General features: G+C 35.7%; 1 pseudogene; it reads left to right on the top strand.

Moving 5' to 3' along the window:
* The first annotated feature begins 10,509 nt into the window (after nucleotides 1-10,509).
* Nucleotides 10,510-10,628, top strand: LOC120586508 (uncharacterized; annotated as a pseudogene).
* Nucleotides 10,629-15,036: the final 4,408 nt, after the last annotated feature.

Below are 15,036 nucleotides of genomic sequence, written 5' to 3'. Positions count from 1 at the left end.
CCTGTTGAGAGATTTGATTCTGGAACGTCAGTAATCTCTGCAAGATAAAGTAGTCTCGACCTAGCAATATAAGTTTTCAAATATTTTCGAGTCCAGCTCATTCTGTATAGAAAGAACAAACCCATCAAACTGTCTTCTACTTAGTGAGACAAAAGAGAAGTTACAGGCTAATCATAGCAAGCTTGACTTCATGTAATTAAAATGTAATTAATGATAATTATAAAATCCTTTTGTGTACATAAAGTATTTTCTTATAAAATTATTTAAACTTATTCAAATCATTCATAGTAACTTTATCAGAAGTTTAAATAATAGTATACACTGAATAAATTGAAATAGATTTTTCCAGTTATTTTTTGCATTATCAACATATTTCTTTCAAGCTTATATCCATAGATATTTCACATTTGCATTTCTAACTTATGGAGCTACATTTTATTAAAATTAGATGTTTTTACTCTGATCATTATTTTTGAAGATAAAAATTTAATTTCAAGAACTACCTTCACATTTACTTTGATTTATTTTATTCTGAAAAACCTTTTTTTAAACCATATACTCAATAAAATACAGGCTAGGAAAAATGAAAATTATATTTTCAGAAAATAAAAAAAATATTTGATGCTCATACTTTTTTTCTTACTAAGGAATTTATATCTTCCCTATGACTTTCAAAAGACCTGTCAGATTTACATTGTTCTAAAATTATGGTATAAAGAACATTTTCTATCACTGCTTTAAACAGGCCATAAATATATTTTATTTCTTTAAATTTCTAAGTGATGATGTGTAGAATGCAAACTCAGTCTAAGACCAGAATTGTCATATTTTCCAACAATAAGGTCATATAGAAGCAATAAAAAATTTTATGAATATCTGATTCATATGACTGAATCCAAATGTGAGATAGAAAGGCAGGAAGAGAAAATCACTGGGCACATGACCCTACCTTCCTTTTTCTTACCTATGGTTTGGAACTACCCATGTTTCTCCACTTATCACCTAAGCTTCCGCTAGGCCATAGAATTATAGCAGTAAGTGGTTCGTAACACCACTGCTCTCTCCCTAATCACCTACAAGCCTCAGGCTGTTAATGACTCACTATTTTTGCTGGGTTCTGGAAGCTGTACCATTTCCTCTTAATCTCCTTAATCTTGCAAAGGAACTTTGGAAACAGTTCCTTTATTATTTTTTTGAATTGTCTTTTTAGATGTGCCATCTGGTTGGTTTATGTATATACCAATATTAATCTGGCAATTGGTACTAGAGTGGCCCCAAAGAGAAAACTCACAAAATTAGATTATGGGATAGGGATGTTCATGCTGAAGGATCCTGTGGTTTTGTGACTTTATTTACTGATAGGCTATGCACAGTTTAATTCTATAGAACTTAGCTCCTGTAAAAGTTTGCAAATCAAAGCCAAATACAATTTATTTTGACAATAAAATTCAAAAAAAAGTGAGGAAACAGTTTCAATAAGGATAAAACGCCTCGTCCCATGTCATCCCTTGTCCACTTAAACCCTTATCGAGTTGAAAATTTCTACAAGGGTTTTTCTTAGACACCTCCATGGAGTTCTTTCCCCTGACTTCATAATATCAGTTAATCACTTCTCAAATGTTCATACGATGGCTGTGTTTGTATGGTAAAGACGAAATTATGAATGCCAAATAACATTTCCAAAAGTACACAATTGCTAATTTTACATTAAAGAAACGGCAGAAATAATAGGAGTCAAGGCCCTCCCGCTCTTCCCTTAGGAATTTGAGCACTTTGGAAAAGAACACAGCAGTGGTCAGATTTCGTAATGAGACAGGGCAACCACTCCACAATCCCACAGGTTTCTGGTGAACTCTGCTGGAGGATGTACCTTCGTCCTGAAGACAAACCGAAACTCCCAAGCCAGTCATTATTCCCTACTCACACTTCGCTGTCTAGATCTTAGGGCCTGTTGAAAAGAAACCATAACATCACTATAGTTTGCAGAATGTATATTTGTAGCCTCACATCTTTTGGAGCATAGGGGGAGATTGTGTGTGTGTGTGTGTGTGTGTGTGTGTGTGTGTGTGTGTGTGTGAGTGTGAGTGTGAGAGAGAGAGAGAGAGATATGTTTGGGTATATGAGAAATCAAGAAATAAACAAGATTCAGGTCAAAAAGTTCTTTTCAGTTTGGCAGTTCCAGGCCCTGAAGGTAGCCCAGTGATGTCAGGTGCTCCCCAATTTTAATCAGGTGAGAAGCAAAGGTTGGAGGAAGGAAGCAAATGAGTTTCACTTCAGCAGGTGCTCATATAGTCACAAGAGCAGATTTCATTCATTAAGGGAGAAGAAAACCTATTCCACGATCCTGGTTAGGAACATCTACCTTTTTTTACAGGTACTGGCTTAAGTTTTAAAGCACCTAAAAACTATACACACCTTCTTTATCTTTTAACGCCAACATGGGACACACGCAAAAAAATGTCGAAATGTGGATTTTTTTTGGTCTGAAATATTTTTTTTTATTTTGTCAACATCTATGTTTAAAATAGATGAACCAAAATATGATTTTCGTTGTTGTTGTTGATGAATACAGGATGCACAAAATGGTGAATATGGGCCTTCTGTATTTCCATGTGAAAAATATAATGGGCAGAATAAATTTTCACGAGAAGGTTTGAAAATCCTTGGCTTTGTGTCAATATAAAGTCCGTTCTTCAAGTATGTTGCATGGTTATTTTTTGTTTCTGTTGTTATGTAGTTTTTATTTTTCCTGCAAGCACATGAGTTTATGAATGATTGGTAGCATTGGTAAAATCAAACATCTGAAATGACTAATTTTTAAAAAATTAAGTATCAGCAGAGGATTAAGGCATTGTTTGGGTCAAATCAGTCATCTACAAATCTGTAACAACTTTGCCTATCAGGAAAGATTTGACAGTTTATGAAGATGTCAGATATCGGTAAAATTTCATTGCTAAGCAAAAGCTTAATTATAGTGGAGAAAAATTTTTATTGCATGAGAGTTGAAAACCTTTTGAGTCCTGCACAAATGTTAGGCTTAGCTTTGTTGACAAGGAGATAGTCAGGTGACATGACATGACTTTCTCCGTAGGCGTGAATTGGCCTCTGTTGTACTTCCTAAAATATCTAACCTCAGAGAGAGGAAAATGCCATTAGTTTCCAAATCAGCGTGCTTCTAACGTCTCAGGATTTGGGGGACAGAGGAGGGTAGCCAACTACTTTAAGTATTTGACAGAACTTTAATACTTTTGTGTTTAAATATTTCTTGTTCCTTTTCTGAGAGAGAGATAAGAAAGATACTAATAGAGCAATTTGGCAAGAAAGAGTTTTATTCATGGATTTCCTTACTGGAAATTTTTAGCTACATAAATGAGAAAAATATTTCTATCAGCAGACATCATTAGGTATTTCACTGGGGGAAAAAAACAACCAGCCGACCAAACAAACAACAAAAACCCCTTAAATGGCACTTTGTCATCCCTAAACTGCCACTCTTTGAAAGATTAGAGTCAGAACATGATGTGAACTTTCCAGTGCTTGAGGATGAGCCGGCGCAGGCCGGAGTCAATAGTGATAAATCTCTGTAAAGTTCTAGGCAGGTTGAAGATTTCAGATATTGAGAATAACTGCAGGATGCGTGCTTAAGGTCGTTTTTTTGTTTAATGTTTCGCTTTATGTTTTAGCGCTTCATTTCATTCTGCCTTTTTGTTATATGAAGTATGTATTCATTGCTTACCTTCTGTGTGCGTGTTTTACTTCTGGCCAAAAAAAGGCAGCATCTCTTTTTAGTTATTATACTGTTTACCTTTATGCCTTTTAGAAATAAATGAAGGTCCATCAAATGAGAAAAGAACTGTTATTTATTCTCAAATTCCAATAGCAAAGGAGTCAGCCACTGCCACTGAGTTTTGGCAGCGGCTGAGAGGCAGGCAGGAGAGCGGGGAAGGTTTATGGTGGAGAGGGGGGAAGGCTCAGGGGTGCCCTGACTGGAGGCTGTTGGCCTGAGAAAGCTGGAGGCGGGCCAGCTAGAAGCCGGACGTCTTCTGTGACTGGTGAGGAGAGCACATTTGGCTTTCTCTGGGTAGTCTTAAATTGGAAGTGGGAACAGATATCATAAGAGCTGTCAGTTATTTATCACATCCTGGACATTTTTTGGTCAATCGTTACAGAAGTTTTTATTTCCCTTCAGGAATTGTCACTAGAGATAGCAACTTGTCTTTCTGCAGGTCGGCCGGCTTCCTGGCTTCTTCGCTGTAGGTAAGGGGCTGTTCTCCTGGGCAGGGTCAGACGGGTCAGACTGCTGTCTTTGTATCCTCTTTGGCCATTGGTCACTCGTGTCCTCAGCCTGATTTCTCATGTTACGTTTCCAGGCCCGTGGGACCCTCGCTGAGTCTTGCAGACTCAGCTCGCTCTCTGTCTTTCTTGCCCGCCCGGCCTCAGGGCTGACAGCCTCCCTCATCTCAGGTGTTTGCATTCTCGATTTTTCCTTATGAAATATCCCTTGGCAAAATATGCACACGTTTGTTTCGCACTCTTCGTTCTGGTCTCTGCTCAGATGTTACTTGTTCAGTAAGACTTTCCCTGATCAGCCTACATAAATGAGTCCGCTCAAGTCACTTCTGTTTCTTTCTTAAAGATTAGCATTACCCAGCTCCAACCGTTTATTTTTTGGTGAATGTTTGTCTCTCTCACTAGAGTTTAATCTACACGGCATCATGGATATCGCCTGTTTCGCTCACTGCTATCTTTCTTCTTATAATGGTAAAACGTACCAAGTAATTGGTCATATATCATTGGCTGAACGAATAAAACCTATATTCTTTGAAAAATAATTTTTCACCTATCATATGAACTATGAAAACTTCAGCTCATTGTTTTCTTACTTTCCCTTTCCTAATTCTTCTCACAATTTTTATTTGTTTCTCTACCTTCAGTTTTTCTAGATGCAGAGACTCTATCTCACTATTATAGGCACACCTTGGAGATATTGCCCAGTCACTTCCAGACCACTGCAATATAGCGAGTCGGAATCTTTTTGCTGATGAAAGGTCCTGTCTTCAATTTGTAAAAAACACAATATCCGTGAAGTACAATGAAACTAAAAACATTCAGAGATTTAAAAAAAGCATTGGTAACAACCTTACTTAGCTCACTCCTCCCACCAACTCACACTTTGCTTCCAGAGTGATGACTATTTTATCTTCTGTTGTATAGGTTTTCAAATAATTGTGTATTCATTTCTGTTGGTACTATAAATGATTGTAGTAAATGAATATTAATTCTATGCCAACCAAACCCAACTTATCAGGAACTGATAGAGTGCAGGTTTAGTTTTATTAAGTCAGAGTCACATTAAAATTGATTGGTTCTCCAGAAGCCACCTTTCAGACAATATAGCAGTAATCCAGTTTCCTTTCATTATAGGCAATGACAAAATCAATATCATGTGGAAGCCCGGGGAACATGTACAAGCAGAACAAGGATGGTAAATGAGGATGAAGTATGCCTAAGTCTGTAAGGGGTGTACATCAATATGCCTGCATTTTATTTAAGATTCAATTAAGTGAACACAAAAGTAATATCAAGGGCAATTGATAAATATAGTCTTTCCTATGTGTACAAACAAAATAAGCAGAAGTGGGATATTATAAAGATAAAACCAAAATAATCAATCGAATCAGGATTAGTATTAAAAAATTAATTTCATTGGAAAAGCTTTTAGCCAGATCAATAAAACGCTAGAAAACACAAATTATTAATATCAGAAAGAAGTAGATACCGTGGAAGATTTCATATGTATTCGAAAGATTAGAAGGAATTATTAACAAATGAATACCAATGCATTCAACAACAGGTGAAATTGACAAATTTCAAAAACTGACAGAAGAAATAGAAAATCTGAATTGCTGTATATATAAATAGAAATTGAATTTTGCGTTAAAAAAAGTCAAGTTTTAAAGCTTTCTATGTTCTAGTCTTACTCAAGGTATTTTACATTTGTGCATTATTGGAAATAATATTTTCTCATTTTTTTATTTTCTTTCAATTTATAGAAAAACAGTTTTGTTTATTGATCTAGTATTCCACAGTCTTCTTAAAGTCTTCATTGATTCTACTAGATTTTTTCGTACATTTCCTAAAATTTTGTGTGCACATATCCATGTGCCTTTGAAAAAAAGAGAGTTTATATCTTTCTCTACAGAACGGTGTGATTTTTATTTCATTTCCTTGCCATATGACTCTGAACTCTTGGCATAATTTCTAACTGGTCATAATGCTTTATCTTCTACATGTTGCTGGATTTTATTGGACACGATTTTGTTAAGGATTTTTTTCCATCGATGTTCATGATAAATATCTCTTTGCAGTTTTATTTTTTAAATATCTTTGTCTCATTTCGGTATCTGGGTGAAGCAGGCCTCAGGAGTAAAATGGGCTCCTTTTCATTTTCATAAGGAGTCACTTTACTAGGTTTCCTTTTCCTGTGTCCTGTTCACTTAATTCAGGCAGGTCACTCACAAAGCTGTAATTGGAAATAACCACCCAATAGAAAAGAGCTCTCCATACAAATGCTTCTTCCCATATCTGACATACCGTATTTCTACTTGTCTATTAGTTTACTAACTGTCTGTCTTCTCTCATTAAACTTTATGAGAACAGAGGGGTGCGTATGTGTTTGTGTGTCTTTTCATTTCTGCGTGTGCCTGTAACAATCCCTGGCACAAATTAATTGTTTAATAAATATAAGTTGAATGAATCAATGGATAATTAGTCACTTCCAGATTTGGCAAGCTACCCTAAAGAAGTGATCTGAAATGTAGCCAAACATTTATTGAAAAGCAATATTCATTGCAGTATTATTGGTCATAGCAAACTATTGATATAACCCAATATTGTATAACAAAATATTTTTAGTAAATATTATTTAGTCTAGATTTAGTATAAATTTACTACTTACTAAGTTTATTTTAACATAGATACATAAACATATATGCACAGTGATTTGTTTTAATAATATGAAATATGAATCACATACTATTATCTATATTAAACCCAAGATATGATTCAAACAGCAAAAGTACATAGGAAAGTACATTGGGATGAAATACAGCAAAAATATCACTGGAAACATATAGAAATAAGTGACGATTTTTCCCTTTAAACTTTTCTAGTACAAAAATATGTTTTTGAAATAATTATTAAATAAGAAAACACCATTAATTAAAATGATCTGAAGGGAAATAAATGAGGTGTGAGTTTTTGTTTGTTTTAAGAAAATCAAATCGATTAAATTAGAGATCTAATTCTCTCAAGGTCCTACTGTCTTTATCTTTTCCAAATTATTTTATGTCCATGGACTCTGTTTTTATGCCTAATTAAACACCTTACACATGTTATAAAAGAAATTAAATTCTAAACTATGGATAGAGCAGCCTCATTCTATCGCTACAGCCATGGGATTGCTGTAGGAATTCAATGGAGCAGGGATGCTCCACCCCCTCGGCTGCGGGCTGGTACCTGTCTGTGGCCTGTTAGGAACAGGGCCACACAGAAGAAGATGAGCAGCAGGCGAGCAAGCGAAATGTCATCTGTATGTGCAGCCGCTCCCCAGCACCAGCATCGCCGCCTCCGCTCCGCCTCAGATCCTCAGGCATTAGATTCTCATAGGAGCACCGGTCCCTGGTGCCACAAAGGTTGGGGCCTGCTGAAACAGAGATCTTAGTTTCTTTAACTTACTACCACTCCATGTGCTTTCAGGAGAATTCTAATTCATAAGCTAATTTGCTGGAAATACATCTGAAGCATGATATACCAAATGCTGTTCACAGAGAGTCACAAATTGCATTCTGATGATTCTGTATATATCTGAAATTTAAAAAAAATCAGTGTCACTTTATTTAAAATATCATTTCCCAAATTGATTTTATCATCATACTACACACACACACACACACGCACACACACACACACACATATTCATGCCTGTTATTCAGTTGCTATTTGAAAGCATATTATTTTCCCCCTGACCCACACGGAAAAGGAAGCGTGTGGGGGGCAGTGGTTTGACACATGCACTTGAGATTGGGGCTGAACCCTAGCACTGCTAGCCCAGTTGTATCCCTCCTTGTGCTTTAGTTTTAGTGTAAGAAACATGAATAGTAACTGTTGCCATGGTTTTATGACATTTAAAACTATAACGTGTGTAAATATATTAGGGCAGTATCTATTATAGTAGTTTATACACTTTATCATTAGTCATGTTTTTTTGCCCAACCAATTAGTCTCTTAGATTTTTCTATTCTACCTACTCCTTGTCAAGATGACCAATAGAGAAAAGATGACATTAGTTATCTGTTATTAGGGTGAGGGGAGCTCCAGGGATCATGCTGGTCCTTGGATGTGAGCTGCTTCCTGTCTCCGAATTATGATCAGCCGGTTAGCTGCCTAGGTGTCCTGTTCCTACATTAGACTGAATTCTGCAGTCGGTGGCATCCTGTCACTATATGTTTCTCCGAGCCATATCCTCTCTGTGACACTGGCCTAGGCCGACCTCCCTGAAGCTTCTGTCATCTGTTACCCCCCAGTTCCCATCATCTGTTATACACGGAATGTTTGTGTCTCCCCCTGCCCTCAATTCATATATTGATATTTTTAACCCCCAATGTGGTGATATTAGGAGTCAGGGCCTTTGGGATATGATTAGGTCATGAGGGTGGGGTCTTCTTGAATGGGATCAGTGCCCTTTATAAAAGAGACCCCAGAGAACCTTCTATCACATGAGGATGCAGGAGAAGGCAGTCATTCATGAATCAGAAGTGAGCCTTCGCCAGATACCAAATCTGCAAGTGCTTGGATCTTGGACTCGCAGCCTCCAGAACTGTGAGAAATGAATGTTTGTTGTGTAGGCCACCCGGTCTGTGTAAGCGTGAGTGGTGATAACGCGAGAGTGTGTGAGGAGAGAGAAGCTGTCATACTAATAAAACGTAGACATAAGAATGAACCTGTGACATAGCATATCTGTTACGTGCACTTTTATATCACATGGAAAAACACTCCTCTCTCTCCTTTATCCTAACCAGCTAAAGCTGATACGTATCAATCCTTCCCACACATGTTGAATGAAATCATCTGATCTATGTCTATGTGAGCTGTCCCGCAGTTGATTCCTCTATTTGCTTGAAAATTTGATTGAAAATTCATATGTAAATTGGGCTATAGAAAATAGAACATCAATTTGAATGTCAGTTATCAATGTTTCAATCAAATGTTGCCTGCTCTCAATGAAAATTCTACTGCCTACCCCTACTGGAAAACGATGTTTTTAAAATTCTGGAAAAGCAGCAGAGCTGGCCTGTATCGCTCTATATCAGAGGGCTTCCCTCATTTGGTGCTGATTTCCTTGACAGTGGGAGTTATCTTAAATCATGTATTTACAGTTCGTTGCTTAGGCAATGACACATTGCGCACATTCTAAAAACCTTCAATGTTTGTTTAGTGAATTGATGGAAGCTAATTTCTATTTTTGAATTTATTAGAAACCCTTATTCACTACCAGATAATTGTTGGATGAGTGAATTTTGTTAATACTTTGGATTGTTACTGTGTTAAAAAAAAAAAAAACCCACAGATACAACTTTGCGCCGGTCATGCTGCTATTTGAAGTAGAAATTTCGGATTAATAATATTCCAGTGATTGTCTGGATAGAAGCATGTAAACATGCCCTTTCTTCTTGTAGAATAGCGTCTGGAGATTTAGTTCCAGGAACATGAAATATCACACTGTAGACCCTTTACCTGCTGAAAAACAGTTCTCATTGAAAATGACACTGACATATCAGTTCTGTTTGTTATGAGATTTATTTCTTCATGTTTGACAATTATGAATAACCTTTGAAGGAAGAAAAAAAAAACGACACTTATAGCTTGGTCAGTCACGTGTACCATTTCAGAAATCTCCGCTAAGTTCAAAGAACAAGTAAATATCACTTATGCCTACAGATTTAAAATTCTCTGCCAAAAAATAAACGATAAGAGCTTTCTCCTGTTTTCATACCCGATTATTTTTATAAGGTGTTCCTTTAGGGGAAGAGGAGAATTTATGGCCATACATTGCCTTAACTTTTTAGATTCTTGAGAATTCACTGAGCCTCAACTATCATTTTCATTTCCTGCAGCAGAGGTTGTTCAAAGTTTTTTCAAGTGATCGAATCACTTCAGTAAGAAGCAAGCCATCCTCCTAGTGTGACTAAAGCTAATGGTGATGCTTTTGGTCCCTGGGGGAGTGAAAAATGCAATTCAGGAAGAGAATACAATGCCTAAAAGACTGCTCTAGCCTATCTGGGTTTTAGACTGCAGGACATTAAAGGGAAGGATATTCCTTTGTTATTTTAAATATGCTCATTATTTTTATAATGCATAATGGATACATATCAAAACAGAATTTTTTCAAGCTCAGTGTAGAGTGGAAAAGACGCATTTAACAGATAAGATAAAGAAAAAAAAAGTTGAGTCTACTGCCATGCCACCCTGAATGTGCCTGATCCCGTCCGATCTCGGAAGCTAAGCAGTGTCGAGCCTGGTTAGTACTTGGATGGGAGACCACCTAGGAAGACCAGGTGCTGTAGGCATTAAAAAAAAGATTGATGTCTGAAACACAAATATTCTTAGAAAATTGACAGAGTACCAAAATAATAGAAGCGTATCCTTCAAATATAAAATATAGAGAGAATTCTGCAGCCATGCTACCTTGAACAAGCCCGATCCTTTCTGATCTTGGAAGCTAAGCAGGGTCAGGCCTACTTAGTAATTGGATGGGAGACACCTAGGAAGACCAGGTGCTATATGCATAAAAAATAAAGAAAAAAAAAAGATATAGAGAGAAATCTATTTCATTGACTCTCCAGTTTTAATCTTTATCAGGCTTATGCTTAGGCTTCCTCTGGTACAATACAGTGTATCTTTCTCAGGAGCTTCTGTGCAGCTCACAGTTAAGAATACAGAGAGGAAAATCAGAAGCTATAAAAACATACTGCATTTGTAAAAAGGAAGAGAGCTCCATTATTTCAGCTCCAAACAGAGAGGGTATAAGATGCTCAAATCCTGATGGGAGATAGATATTTAGGTGACTGGAATTGTAAATTTCAAACCATTAGACCTGAAGCCAGTTTACCTATAAACCTTGTGCTTGTTAACATGGTTAGAACAGCACTCACGACCTGGCATGCGGTCTTTTAGCTAATATACTGTGTTTTAGGAAATGAAATTTAAAAAAAAATCTGTTAACAAAAATACATTGCCATATATGCAGGCAAATGTGTATGAGAATCATACATTTATCATGCTTTTGTATATTTGCCCAAGCAACTGATTCTAATTTCTTAGCTGCTCTGGGGTTTTTCCTTCAAACATCTTAAATATATCAAAGGGTTACAAAAAATGCAGTTGCACAAGTGACTTATTAAATGGTAAAGACTGTTTACTGTAGGTTGATCTGAGCATTTTAACCTACCCTTTATTGCAATAAAATATAATATTGAATATATTAAGAGTACATTAGTAGTACATACTGACAAATGAGTTTATACACATCTCTATAATGTTTGCTCAGTGTGTCTGTGAAAGAAAGAGATGTATATTAGTATATCTACATCTTAATGGTTTGTAGCATGATATGTTATATTCAGGGAATTAAGATAGACCAGTAAATCATTAAAGAAGTATTCGATACAACTTACTACAATATTTTCGAAATAATTTTTGGATCAATGAATTAATTTAATTAATCTCATTGATCTTTATACATTGTATATATATGTAAATAACAATAGTGAGTATGAGAAATTTGAAGGTGTATCAGACCAGACTTAGCCACCACTTATTTCCACATACATGCACACACTAATGTCACACTAGTGTGGCGATAAAGAGTGTGTGGCGGTTATGCCGCCAGGCTCCTGCGTTCCAGTGTGAGCTTGACAACGTACTGCCTGTGTGCTGTGAAGGAGCTAGTGTCTCTACACTCCAGTTTTCCGTTCTGCAAAGGGGCGTTAAGACCAGAGTCCGTCTCACTGGGTTGTTGTGAGGACTTAATGAGTTGATATATGAAAAGTGCTTAGAAGATTTACTCAGAGTTGTGTTCTGTTACCTGTAAAAATGACAATAACAGTAATCACATAAAATACTGTCTTCATTTAAAATATTATTTTTGATCTTGAGTCGAGGAGTGACAGTGATCATTTATTTTGTCATGTTAAAATATATATATATAGATAGTATGTATATGATCTGTCTATTTATATATAATATATATGATCGATGTGAAAGAACTAACATTGTTGAAAGTTTTCTAAGCTAAATACATATGGAACTGCATGGGGAAATAGGTTTCTTTATCGAAATGCCGTATGACTTCATATACCACCTGTCATTTGCTTTTCTTACTAATATATTTTATCTTGAAGTTATTTTCAAGTCACCAAACTCTATAGTATACATGCAACACTGAGTTACCCAGTTCCTTTTTGTTGGTCTTTCTGCCTAAAGGAGATTATCTACCACCTTATCCTAGTTACCATTCTTCTTATCATTTCCAGATCTACATATCTAGCTAAGAATGCAAATGAGTTATAGATAGAGAGGTACATAGATAGATGGAGAGATAATAGTTAGATAGATGATTGATAATAGATAGATAACAATAGACAGATGATAATAGATCATTGAGATAAATGATTGATAATAGATAGATGATAAGAGATAGATGATGATAGATGATTGTAAATAGATGATAATGGATACATGACTGATAGATAGATGAATCAGTAGTACTTTAAAGCTAATGTGTTCAAAATTGAACTCATCCTCTCTTTCACTCAACAATGTGCCCCTTCAATTTTCCCTCATGGGTGAATGACACCACATGTTTGTGCAGTCCAGGAACCCAGCCAATATTTTGCCTTCTCTTCTCTTTCTCACGGTTCATGTCCTTTCTTAGGTCTCCCTGATTCCATCTCCTAACGAGCTCTCGGTTCTTCCCTTCCCTCCATCTCCACTGATGTTTCCGTGATTTAAGAGATGATTGTTTCTTGGCCGATCTGCTAAAATGGATGTCTGATTATTTTCCCTGTGTTTCTCAGCTCAAAAACTATTCAGAGATTTGTGTTTTCTTCAATATGATAACAACTTTAAAATATTGAAAAATTACAGATATGCTATAAATATTTGAATTGCTTTATATATCTCATTGATTCTCAGGGAAAAAAAAAATCTTCTGAGAAAGATGTTATTGTTATGTCAGTTCATAATTGAGGAAACTGAGACGCAGAAATTTAGTCCTAGGTTGTATAGTTAGAAGATGCTAGGCAAAATCAAAATTGCCAAGTAATACTTGGAAAGCCCTTATTTATTTCAATAACTGTGACTCTCTCTTGTCTCTTGCTCAGGTTTCAAGCTAGTCATTTTGCCTCCGTCAAGCCTCCTTTGACTAAAACCGGGCTAGGTCTTAGAATTTCAGACTTCTGAAATCACGGCATTCTTCCACGTGTTTTAGTATTTGGACCTATTCTTTGTAGGTCTGCTTTTCTCCTTAGCGTTATCTGCTCTGTGTGGATAGGGACTGCCCTGGTCTGTTGATCAGTGCTGATTATAGTATCTGACACTTGGTGGGAAGAACAATAAGTTCTGTTAAGATACTGAATCACTTGAGGTGACCCATGACCTTTATCATGGTGATTTACCAAATTTCTGATATTCTTTTCGAGAACTATAACACCTGAAAATAAACTTTTACCGATATAGTAATTGCATGCAGACTTGGTATTAGTGGATGCAGTGCTGAAATGGGATTTAACATAAAATGATTCCAAATGTCTTTTATAGAATTCAGGAGGGTCAGATCTGAGGTTAATTGATGAGCATAATCTGTTGTTATCTTTAGTTCTTCTCTTTATCTTTTATTATTATTTGGCCAGATTTCCAATTTTGAAACTAGATATCCTTCCTTAACAAAAACGTTCTCCTTTTACCCATGCAGATTATTCCTTAAATAAACTTTCAGAATATTCTTATTGCCATAACTCTTCTTTATGCTAATTCCAATGAAATTGAAATGCATGTTATTGCTATAAGTTTTTAGACATTTAGTTCAACAGCTTGAAACAACACATGAGCTATTTTTATTACATATATTTGGTATACCTGAATAATCTATTATTTCAACATAAACAATATAGCAACCAAAAAAAAAAACCCTCAAAAATTACCATGCTAATAATATTCATTATTCATAAGGCAATAAGCATTAGTTGTTTTATAACAGTTGTACCAAGGTAACACATTCTATTTTCTTTCTTTATACATCAGTAAAAAAGCAATACTTTTAAAGAATGTGTCCCAGGATACAACAAAACCACTAACTTTTTTTATTTGATGGAGACCTTTAAATCTCCACATTTAATCATATTATGACTATCAAATGAAAGGAAGATGTATTTGTCTGAACACAAGCCTCATTAAGATCACCAGCCACATTTGACAAATAGGCTCTATTTGCTGCAAATTGGCTTCTCAGATCTGGATGAAAGTCTTTACATTTCACATTTAATTACTTAGCCTCCAAATGCAACACAATGAGTAAAATAAATTTTCTTGGGGAAAACCAAAAGTTTTTTAAAAATAATATTATTTGCATTCCCACAGGTACAGCCCCATTTGATACTATACATGCAGCAAGTATGCGGTGGTTGCTGAATAAATATGTGGAGCTGATGATAATTTCATTTTATTTCTTCGTTCATATGCTTGCCTGAACTTTCCCAAAAATGTCTAAAAGTCATAGTTGACAACTCATAAATCTATGATTGAAAATAATAAGAAGAAAGAGAAACTTTTGTTGAGAGATTTCTAGATTTTTCTATTCTCAGCGAGGGTACAGAAAAAATATCCTGAGCACTCAATTTCAGTTAAAATCAAAAGTACTTTTCATGAAATAATCAAGTGAAGTACTAATCTATTTTTAAGTAGTAAGGACATATTCTA

Source organism: Pteropus medius, unplaced genomic scaffold (genome assembly GCF_902729225.1).
Source record: "Pteropus medius unplaced genomic scaffold, Ma_sr-lr_union100, whole genome shotgun sequence".
Taxonomy (NCBI): Eukaryota; Metazoa; Chordata; class Mammalia; order Chiroptera; family Pteropodidae; genus Pteropus; species Pteropus medius.
This window is presented reverse-complemented; position numbering and strand designations above follow the sequence as displayed.